Raw genomic sequence first — 11,311 nt, forward strand, 5'->3', positions numbered from 1 at the left:
TTTGCATCATGTGTAGCCATCTTCCAAAAATTAATTTTGACCAAATGGAAAAATCTGCAACTGGAGAATGTTTTGCTTCCCATTTTTCAGGCTGAAAGATGATCACATGCTATATAATAAATTTTAGATATTAAATTTTGCATAGTGCAGCTGTAGGTCTTCTTCAACCACTACTTTTGTGCAATTTGTCTGAGTTATTTATTGTGCAATAATAAAATTAAGAGATTCTGCAAGTAGGAGGTTTTGATAGTACATGGCTCAATAAAAGAAGTTCCTTGAGTATGAGTTGTTTCCTTTGAAGGAAAATATTTTTGCATATTTATCATATTTTTTATTAGAATTTTCCCAGTCTTGAATTATAGCATTAAAAGTAGACTTTCAACTTTGAAGACAAATAAAAATTGCTGGTTCATCTGAGTTGCTCTTTGGGGCTTTTGTATTTATCCATTGGTCTTTTGAGAGTCTGGATTGAGATGCATGAACAAAACAATAAAACAATAAGTAATTAAAGAATAAATACAGCAAACCATTTCAACTTTGGTGACTGGGTGATTCAAAGCTGAACCTACAGTTTGGGGTGTTTCTGTCAAACATTTAGAATGAGATCATAAAAGTAACAGCCAAGTTTTGATCAGAGTCAAATTCTTTGTTTAGAGAAGGTTCTTTTGTAGCTTTATATCTCTATGAATTTGGCCTCTCATAAGGGCCGATGACATCCTTACAGCACAGGCTTTTCTCAAACCTCCTGTCTAACTCTGCACAGAGAATATTCATCAGTCATCCAAGGATTAACTCTGACTTTTGTTCTCTGCACCTGAACAGGATTTGCTAGTCTTCGCACAGAATTCGGTATAGTGCCTGGGCCCCTGTATGGGTGTGTGTGTGTGTGTGTGTGTGTGTGTGTGTGTAGATGGATGTGCGTGTATGTTTTTGTGTGTGTATCCTGTAGTGGTCCAGTTTATGTCACAGTAAAAGTAGGCCAGCCAGTTAGTTAGTCATTAGTCAGCCTTTTCTCCAGAGAAAGGAGACTCCCTGATATGACAGCATCATTAACAGCTGACCAACACACCCTACAAGGCGGACATGCACACATGCACGCACACACACTCTTAAGGACATAACTGGAACACCATCAGTATGTATACTGTGTTAACTTACAAATGTAAGAGTATGTAAAATGTAAATGTAAATGTAAATATGCATGTAAAAGTACTATTACATGCACAGTAGATGCACACGTCTCCATGACCACACAAACACACTCACAGCTGACCTGTTGCATGTGCTGTAACACACCCAAAGTACACTCTCAGCAGTATTTCGTGAGGGATACTGTAACCGGTTGTCTCCCCTGGTGTTAAAACGTGATACTGAGGTCACTGTCTCTCAGCTGAATTCAAATTAATACTGACATGAACTGTGTTGAACTCAGTGATACTGTACTGAGCCTCGCTTTGGTTTTGAATGGATTATTTGTCTGTTTGGGTTTTACTTTGTTTGTTTATTCAAATAGTTTGCTTGTTTTTGTATTATTTATAAATAAATAAGTAAGTAAAAGTTATTTATAAAGTGCCTTTCAAACCCAGAGTTACAAGGTGCTGTACAAAAAAAATCTGTAAAGAAAATAAAAATAAAAATAAAGTTAGAAACAGAAAAAAACAAAATAAAAACAGAAAATAACAATATAAACACATTAAAACTGCACAGAAGGAAAACACACATTACAAAACAAAGTGCTTACGAAACAAGTGAGTTTTTAACAGCTTCTTAGAACTCTGGCTCTGAGTTTTTTATAACTAAGGGAAGATGGTTCCAGAGAGTTGGAGCTACAACTGCAAAAGCTTGGTCACCCTTAGTTTTTAGCTTAGATTTCAGGTAAGCCAGAAGACCTTGGTCAGAAGATCTAAGCGATCTCAAAGTGTCCAAGGGACACAATAATTCAGAAATGTAAAGTAAGGCCAGCCTGTGTAGTGCTTTATAGGTGATTAAGAGAATTTTTTAATCAATTCTGCAGTCAATGGGTAACTAATGTAGAGTGGCCAACACTGGTGTAATGTGTGACCTACATTGTGTCTTGGTTAAAAGTCTAGCGGCCGCTTTTTGGACCAACCCGGAGCCCAGGCTCCCAAAGAGTGACTCGGGGTGGTGAACAGTGCATTGCAACAATCAAGACGGGAGGAGACAAAAACATGAATTACCCTCTCCAGATCTTGAAAGGATTATACAGATTTGATTTTGGCAATGTTTCTTCGTTGAAAGAAACAGGATTGGACCACTTTCTTTACATGCAACTCAAAGATCATGTGTTGGTCAAAGAAGACTCCTATAGGTTTTTTTTTAGGCTCACTTAACATTTGCTGCCGTATTTTATCATAAGTGCTCTCAGGGCCTATAATAAGGACTTCTGTTTTGTCAGAGTTAAGCTGGAGGAAGTTATATGACATCCAGTCCTTGATAGCTGTTGTAGTAGTCTTGCAAGGTAAAGAGCTTACTAAGGTCATTCCGATTGAAAGACATGCACAACTGTGCATCGTCCGCATAACAATGATAAGAAATACACTTAAAACCACTAAGAAAACAAGGGGAAGTATGTACAGGAAGGGAATAATAGGACCAAGGATTGAATTCTGTGGCACACCACAAGTCAACAGAGCAGATGAGGAGACATAATCATCAATAGCCACAGAAAAACTCTCGTTGGACAAATACGATGCAAACCATTCAAGGCAGTCCCAATTATACCTATATCCAATCCACTGAAGCCTACTATGGAGAATAGAGTTGTCAACAGTGTCAGAGGCTGCACTAAGGTCAAGCAACAACAGAATGAACACTCCCCAGCATCAGCATACATTAGGATATCATTCCATACTGGTATTTATCAAAGATATCATTGTTGTCCAGGACATATAGGAGCTGCTTACAAACTACTTTCTCCAAGACTTTGGGAATTAAAGGAAGTTTGGATATAGGGCTATAGTACTGGGAAGTGATGGGTCAAGGCTTGTTATTTTTTAAGAATGGCTGAATGATAGCATGTTTAAAGTAATCAGGCACACAGCCATACACTCACAATGGAGTGAATGATTGGGCCTAAGGAGCCAAAAACATCTTTAAAAAGAGAGGTTGGAACAATGTCAAGAGGACTAGAGGAGGATGCATTGGAGAGACAATGGCTGTAAGGTCTTCCAAAGAAATTGGGCTAAACTGGCTCAATAGAGAAACATGGGCTAGACAGTCAACCGTAGGGGTACAGAAAGGCAATATCTTAGACCTTATGTCAGTGCCCTCATCCACAAAAAATGATAGAAACATTTAACACTCGTCATTTGAAAAGACTGGTACAGGGGGAGGGGCAGCGTTCACCATTGTGCTAAACAAAGCTCTAGGATTTTTCCTATTACAGAGAATCAGGTCGGAAAAATAGGCAGTTCTAACCTCTTTCACTTTCTGATTAAAAGATGAAAGTGTTTTTCCACCTACGCTCAACCTTTCTGCACTCTCCTTTTAGACAATGTAAGTTATTGGTCTTCCAGGGGGATGAGTTGACAGTACAATTTTTAAAAGGAGCAACCAAATCTAAGGTTGACAAACAGAGATTGTTAAAGGAGCAGACTAAGTCTGGTCTGGACAGGGTAAGTCATATCCTTACTAATGTCTACAAAGACAGAGAAGTTGTCAGCAGAGTGGCTATTGAGAGTGCGAGAAAGAGTAGTGCGTTTGATGGATTGGATGTCAACATTAAAAACAGTATCAAAAATAACACACAAAAAGTTGTCAACACATAAAGCATTGAGGTTCAGACCCAAAGTAAAAACCAAATCAAGAGTATGACCATGATTGTGTGTTGACCCTGATACATGTTAATTTTAAAGACTGAGTTGTGCTCAAAAACTCAGCTGCAAACTTATCTGATGCATCATCAACATGTATATTGAAATCACCATAAATCATAACTTTGTCAAGTTCAGCAACCACAGAAGATAAAAACTCAGCAAATTCAGTTAGAAAACCATTATTTGGGCCAGATGGGCAGTAAATCAACAAAGAGAAGAGAGGATTAGCCAACCCTGTCCTGAGCATGTGTGCCTCAAAGGTGTTGAAATCTCTGATGTCCACAGAGCGGCAGCTGAATTGTTTGGTAACAACAGGCCTCCTCCTCGACCGGACATCCTGGGCGCACTGACCACGTTACAGTCCGTGGGACACAGTTCAGTCAAGGCCATGTTGTCTCCAAATATCAACCAGGTCTCAGTTATAAACAAGAAGTCAAGATCATGAGACTCAAAGAAGTCCCTTAGGATAAACAACTTGTTTCAGAGCAACCTTGCATTAATTAAAGCCATCTTGATCTGAGGTTTCATGATGGATTTATTCATGGGAGAGTGTTCAACATTAATTCAGTTATTAGCATTTACTCCACGCCAAGTAGATTTTCTATGGACCGTGTATCCAGGCTGAACAGGTGGCAAATGAAAAAAGGTGCAGTGTGAAAGTGAGAAATGGAATATGATATTCATAAGTATGTTTTAATTAGTGTATAATCTCATTAAAATAAGAATAGTTGTGTTTTCATTACTTTAGAATGAGTGGGTCCTCTTCAACGGAGCCCGCTGTTGCACCGGCATGTTTCTACAGTAGCCTTTCACGTTTTTTGCAAGTTTCGTGGGCACTGTAGGTTTTCCTACATGCTTGGGAGGGGAGGGTGAGGGGAGGGCTATTCAGTTGGTTGCAATCTCTCACATTTAAGGTTTGACAGTCTGTTTGTAATATGGATAGGAATAAGGATAGCAGCACTATGATCATACCACAAGGGGGAGTTAGTGACAGCAGAGGGTCCACGGCTGTTTTTAGTGGACAGAGAAGAGAGGGAAGAAGAGCTAGGAGAGTAAATAGTCAACCGTGTGGGGAGGACAGTACAGCGTGCTGCAGGTTAGCCGCAAGAATCTATACTGACTGCTGTGGAACTACTGAAAAAATTCACTTTCATTCTGTTTCATTTCATTTCAATTCAGTTGACGTGGGGGAAAAAATGTCTAAATATGGTCTCAAATCGTGATTTCTGCTGGATTCAACTGAGACTTTACCAACCTAAACCTTGAAACATTGCTTAAAAGATAAGTTGCAATATGTGCATTATTGCAGTGGAGAAGATGGGACATCAATACAGATGCAATGTCCCAGTTTCACAACAGAAGAATCAAGATGGTACTCATAAGAAACAGTGTCAGGCTCATCAAACATTTAACATTCTTCAGTGTGTATTTAAAATGTATTCAAACACTATTTTGCCTTTGTGTGAATTAAAAGGGACTGAGCTGAGTAACACTGAGGAGAAGTGATCTCATGTCTTGCTGAGCTGTTGCTGTAGAGCCCTTATGGGATGGACTGGCTTATGAAATTTTGTATCCAGGGACAAGGGAACAAAAATGGATAAAACTAAAAATGAATTAATCCACAGTTGGACCCAGATAAATCCCATACAGTATACATTAATGCACCATCTGCATCTTTGTAATTAATGTCACCCGGTCATATCCTCCAACTTTCTGAAGCATAACTTTCTACTGTATTATGAAGCTTTTTTTTTCAACCCAGTGTTGAAATCACTGCAAAACCTGTTAAATTAGTTCAAATAGGCAATGAAGAATCAACCCATCTTTTCTCAGAACTCAGGCTGGTCAGTCTGCCTCATGATATTATTTTGGCTCAACAAAAGCACATCAGCAATGAAACTGTGGACTGTGAAGTATTTTTTAACACTAGCATGAGTTGCTAATGGGTCTAGGTGCCTTTTGTAAACACAGCCTGTTGAGAGGGGTGACATCACTGTGTGAAGTATGTGTGATGAGATGTGTTTTGAGTTTATGCCGTTGACAGAGATGCTTTGAATTGAGTCTTTCTTTTTTACCACCATTTTTGCACAGCTGGTGAAATGGTATTACTGTAAGCTCTATTCAGCCATATGGAAATGATGGTCTGTGTGCTGTCTGTATATCACTTGTCTTGGGTAGGCAGTTTGTGTACTTACCATAAAGTGAGTGAGTGCACACGTCCTAAACATTACGTTTAAAGTCACCATCTGTGTTCCCATTAAGTCACGTCTATGAAATCCGTATGGCAACAGCTGACTGAAGCCTCGGTTACGACATCGAAGTGGAGTTCCAAATAAGTGCAACAGTATATGTCCTTCCTCGTACACCAGCTTAATTTCTTTTTTTTCCATCAGCTCATCACAGCACAGGTTGATCTTTCATAATACACATCTAAGAAAAATATCCCTCCCTTTTCATAAATGCAAGGGGAAATGAGTCATACCTAAGGCTTGAATGTGAGATTATAGGTGGATAGGCACTAATTTACACAAGTGAAGTAATAGATAGATGCAGATAAAGTGAATTTGATTGAATTTTAGCTGATGTACTAGATTTGATGTCATGCAAAAAATAAACCATTCCTGTATCTGACACCATAGGTTACAGATGTCATGTACAAAGCTGTGCTTTTCCCACAGGCTCTTCCATGCAGGAATAATTTTCCAATTATTTCCAGTTATATAATCATTACTGTGAAATGAAAGACTTCAGACCCTTTTCATATTTTCATATCATTAATATTTCCTTTAGAGCAGCAAAATTGAAGAAATACATTGGAAAAACATATTCATGATGGGCGAGCCTAATGAGGCATTGAGGCGAAATGTCTTTTTCACTCCAAAGTGTATTGTTGTTCTAAAGGAACATTAAAGAAATGAAAGTAATTAAGCTGTCTGAGGCTTCTCAGTGGGTGGTGGAATACTTTCATGGTAAAAATTACACCACTGAATTTGAGTAATACAACACTTACATTACTGATTACTATTTTAGCAGATAATCAGTAGCAGAGTACATTTTGAAATAAATCTTGAGTCATATGGGGGCATGTGGTTCTCAAAGTATAATCGAGTTCCTTCTTTGGCCAGAAAAGGCCTCCAGTAAAAGAGTTTTGCTTAGTAAAATAAAAAAAAGTTGCACTGTCTGGTTTCCATTTCTAGTAAACACACAAAGAAAAATCAGCACACACAGAAACAGATGACTAGCTGTTGTCTGTCCTTTCACTGTGATACAAGTATGAAAGTTGGGTGGACCTTAACATGTGTCTTGTTGAAATGCCAGTTTTAGCTGACATGACTCATCTGTGATGACACCGTTGATGTGAATGAGTTAAATGTAGGGCAGATGTTGCAGCAATGTCTGTTTTGTGTTCATTTGAGTTTCCAGGTAACAGTAATTTATTCATGTATATTATGTATCTGAAGCGTGTGACTAGTTTGCATTAGTTTTAGCAACAATACTGGTAAACAGATCTAGAATGTAGATCAATGTAAAAAGCTTTAGATTGTCATCATCACCTATGATTGCTGTTGATTTACCAGATTAGTACGACACAAAAGGCATGTGTACAGACTGTACGTGGTGAGAGTACGCGTACGCAGAGTGAATATGAGTGGTACAATCACAATACTTCTCCCCTGAATTCAGTAAAGTCATGGCTATTGGTAGATATTTGCAGTCAGTCCAATCCAACCAACATTGACCCCACCCTATTGTTCTATACAGGCTTAAGTTAAACACAATTGATGCAAAATAAAATACCCTTAAAATGTTCTTTATTACTCAGTTATAGGCTTGTAAGTTTTCAATTGCACACAGATGAATGATTAGCATTAATTAATTTGCTGAAACGCTGGTATGGAGCCAGAACAGTGACAGTTACATTTTGGCATTGAAAATAAAATTTGGCACTGAAAACAAAATCTGTACTGAAAAAATAAAAATTGGCATTGAAACACTTCTATTGGAAAAAGTTGTATTGGCACTTAAACAAGTATTGGCACTGAAAAAAGTTCCACTGAAAACTAAAAAAATAAAATATGGACATTAAAAGAATTACAATCTTACAATCTTATTATCTTATTTTATTTTGTTATCTATGTTGTTATTTTGTTTTTCAATGTCAATCTCCAGATTTTTTCTTCACGTATGTCTTTTTTCAGTGATACATTTTTTTATGCTGTCATTATTTTTTCAATGTCACTGTTTTTCAGTATCAATTTTCTGTTTTTCAGTTTCAACTTTCTTTCACCGTTTTAACGTAGAGAGGAGGGCCCTTGCTGGGCCTACATTACCCAGTATGCCTTGCAGCGCAACAAAGATGGGATATCCGAGGGCGATGGCATCATGGCAGCAATTTTGAGCCAGACTGGTGTCATTTTTGCTCTAAGACTGTAATATGTCACTTTATTAAGATTTAATATTTTTTCAGGTGAGAAAGTAACCATTAGGGATGTGCAGAGGGCCCACTATTGGTATTTGTACCTGTGTTTGTTAAGGCAGCAAAAATTATTTGTATTTATATTCAAATAATATATGTTTTTGTTTTTATTACACTTTTAATTTTAGAAAATTAAAGTGTTACAATAAATGTTCATGAATAAACTACCTTCTGAAGGAGGTCCCCACACTGGGTCTCGAACTGGAGTCTCCCAGATCACAAATGACTGTGCTGACCACTGAGCTAAAACTTTACTCATCACCTCGTTGCAGTCAGACCTCTACCTATTTATACACCCTTAACACAGAGACAGCTCAGCATGTAACGTGTAGGGAAGAACTTCAAAGGCGATTATTGCTTTGCACTTTTCATGTATTGCCTATTTTTTACAACTTAATTTTGTGGAAAGGGGAAGGGGAACAACAGGTTATGGAGAGTCCCTTGGGAGCACTTTGCGCATGTCAGTAGCTCAGCTTTACCTTTGGGGAACACCCCCAACTCTGGGAGTGATGTCTAAATTAGGAAATGTGCATCATGTAGCAGATGGATGAGACTCCCCTCGCTGAGACCTGCTGATAGACGTAACAGCAAGCAGAGGAGAGAGACTGAGATAGCGATGTAACCGACCTGCATGCTGGTATTTGACTTTTTTTTTCTTCCCGAAAACAAATAATTTTTTAAATATTTGTATGAAACAGATATTCGTAAAAAAAAAAAAAAAAAAACGCTATTTGTGCTTTGCTGAATTTCGGGCACACCCCTAGTAACCATGTAGATTCCTAATATGTGGCCAGTTTATCCAAATAAATGCCTGTTTGTAAATCTGCTGCAACGTTTTTGGAGATGTGAGGAACTGCTGGCTGAGTGAGACCAGCTGGTCATGCTTCTCAAAGATAATAAGATTGTAAGATTGTAATTTTTTTTTAATGTCTATGTTTTATTTTTCAGTTGAAATTGTTTCAGCGCCAATACAACTTTTTCCAATTCAAATGTTTCAATGCCAATGTTTCCTTTTTCAGCTCAGGTTTTGCTTTCAATGCCAAATTTTATTTTCAGTGCCAAAATGTAACTGTCACTGTTCTGTCTCCATAAAATGGTTCACAAACATGGAACCATAAAATCGGTGTGCCGAAAGGGATGGAAACGCTCCAACACTATAAAGGAGATCATTCAAAACATGAAAAGCCTTCACAGAAAACAACTGGCCTCATCAAAAGTCAAACACAAAACAGAATTCTGATGCTACACAATAATTTTCACTAGACAGGCTACAGACTAAACTCAACTAAAGTGCCAAATTGTGCAACAAATGATTTTAATTAACACTTCCTTTGATGTGTGAATAAATTCACTTATCAAAAAGCTTAGCTCCACAGCACTTTTTTTGTGTTGTTCTTGTTTTTGTTTTTTTACATTTCAGTAATTTAACAATTTTTGTCTTCTACAAAGTTTGACTGATCAACTGGATTAGATAGATTGCATTCATCTTTACAGGAGCTCTAATCACAAAGTATTCAGCCCAGCACTAACAACATTTGGAGCTTTTTAAATGAGATTGTACTCCACCTCTTTCCAAGTAACACTGAGCCTGATTTTCATCCAGAACTAACCACCTCCTAACAACTTTGTGTCATGAACAATGATAAAGAAATGAACTCTGAGCCAACTGGTGGACTGGAATAGAGCTAAATTAGCCAAGTGATAATCTTAGCCTAAAGGACTGGAGATAGCCCTATGTCCTAGTTACATGTTTGCACACTAATTCTAACTGTACTCTGTGTATGCAGTGCTGTATGTCCACCCCGTGAAATGACTAAATAAAGTAGATAACAAGACTTAAAGTCTACAGCCATGCTAGCTCTGTGAGGCTTTGCTTAGGCACAGCAGTGCTTTGAGCTAAGAGCTAACGCTGTTTATGCTCAGTGACAATGGTAAAACGTTGATGTTTAGCAGGTATAATGTTTACCATGTTCACCATTGTGTTGGCATGCTAACATTTACCAAGTGCTAAACAGCTGAGGCTGATGGGAATGTTTTGCAGGTATTTTATAAAAATGTCCGAACCCATCTGATAGTTGTTGAGATATTTATATAAAGCCAAGCAGCAGGAGGGGCTAATAATGCCAAAACACTGCTAACTTACAATGGCTGGATTTTTTTCTGTGTGGTGTTGACTGGAACTCTCAATGCCATGCAAAGCGGTAATGTGGAATTGGTTCACAGCTGTGGTGAAAGCAGTCGTACAGTTGTGGTTTATGCATGGCTCTTGTGACAACACAGAAAACACAACATTCAGTAATAAATCTTCTGAGCAGCATTTTTACCAACCATTTCAGAAAAATATTGAAGTTTGCAGTTCCAAAACTGTACTTTGACTGACATCCAACAGTGCACATTTTGTATCATTAACTGCTGCTTAACTTTACAGTAGCTGACGTTATTTTCTTTCATACTGCATCATAGTTCACCATCACAGTTCGTACATATAGCCTACTGTGTAATTTAAAGTATTCATATTTACTGGGCTCACACTGTAAACTGTACCTGGCAGATGTGACTGCATGCAGAGTGGTGTGCTGGTACTGCAGGCCGCTGTGAGGTTTATTGCATTTCCCAGGGAGAGGAATATGATGTCATCAACATGTGTCTCATTTACACTTAAGACCCCATTTCCTGGTTTGACAGCTGAGCTGGGGATAAGGAGTTTTTGTTCTCATAATATACTCCAGGAAAAGTTTCCTGCCTCGCTGTTGCACTCCCACTAGGTGTTTTCTTTTCTTACTCTGAATCTAAACACTCACACAAGAACCCTCTCTCTTTCTGTGCAATATTTCTGACCAAAACTGTGCTCCAGCTGTTGACATTTCATGGAATAACACACTTCACTTATTTTCCATTTTTATTTATAAAATGAAGCTGTTAAAAATATACCAAGCATTCATTGTTGGCTAGTCAGACATCAAACATATGTTATAATATTTAATAATTTCTTCCTTTA

This window comes from Thunnus maccoyii, chromosome 11 (genome assembly GCF_910596095.1).
Source record: "Thunnus maccoyii chromosome 11, fThuMac1.1, whole genome shotgun sequence".
Lineage (NCBI taxonomy): Eukaryota > Metazoa > Chordata > Actinopteri > Scombriformes > Scombridae > Thunnus > Thunnus maccoyii.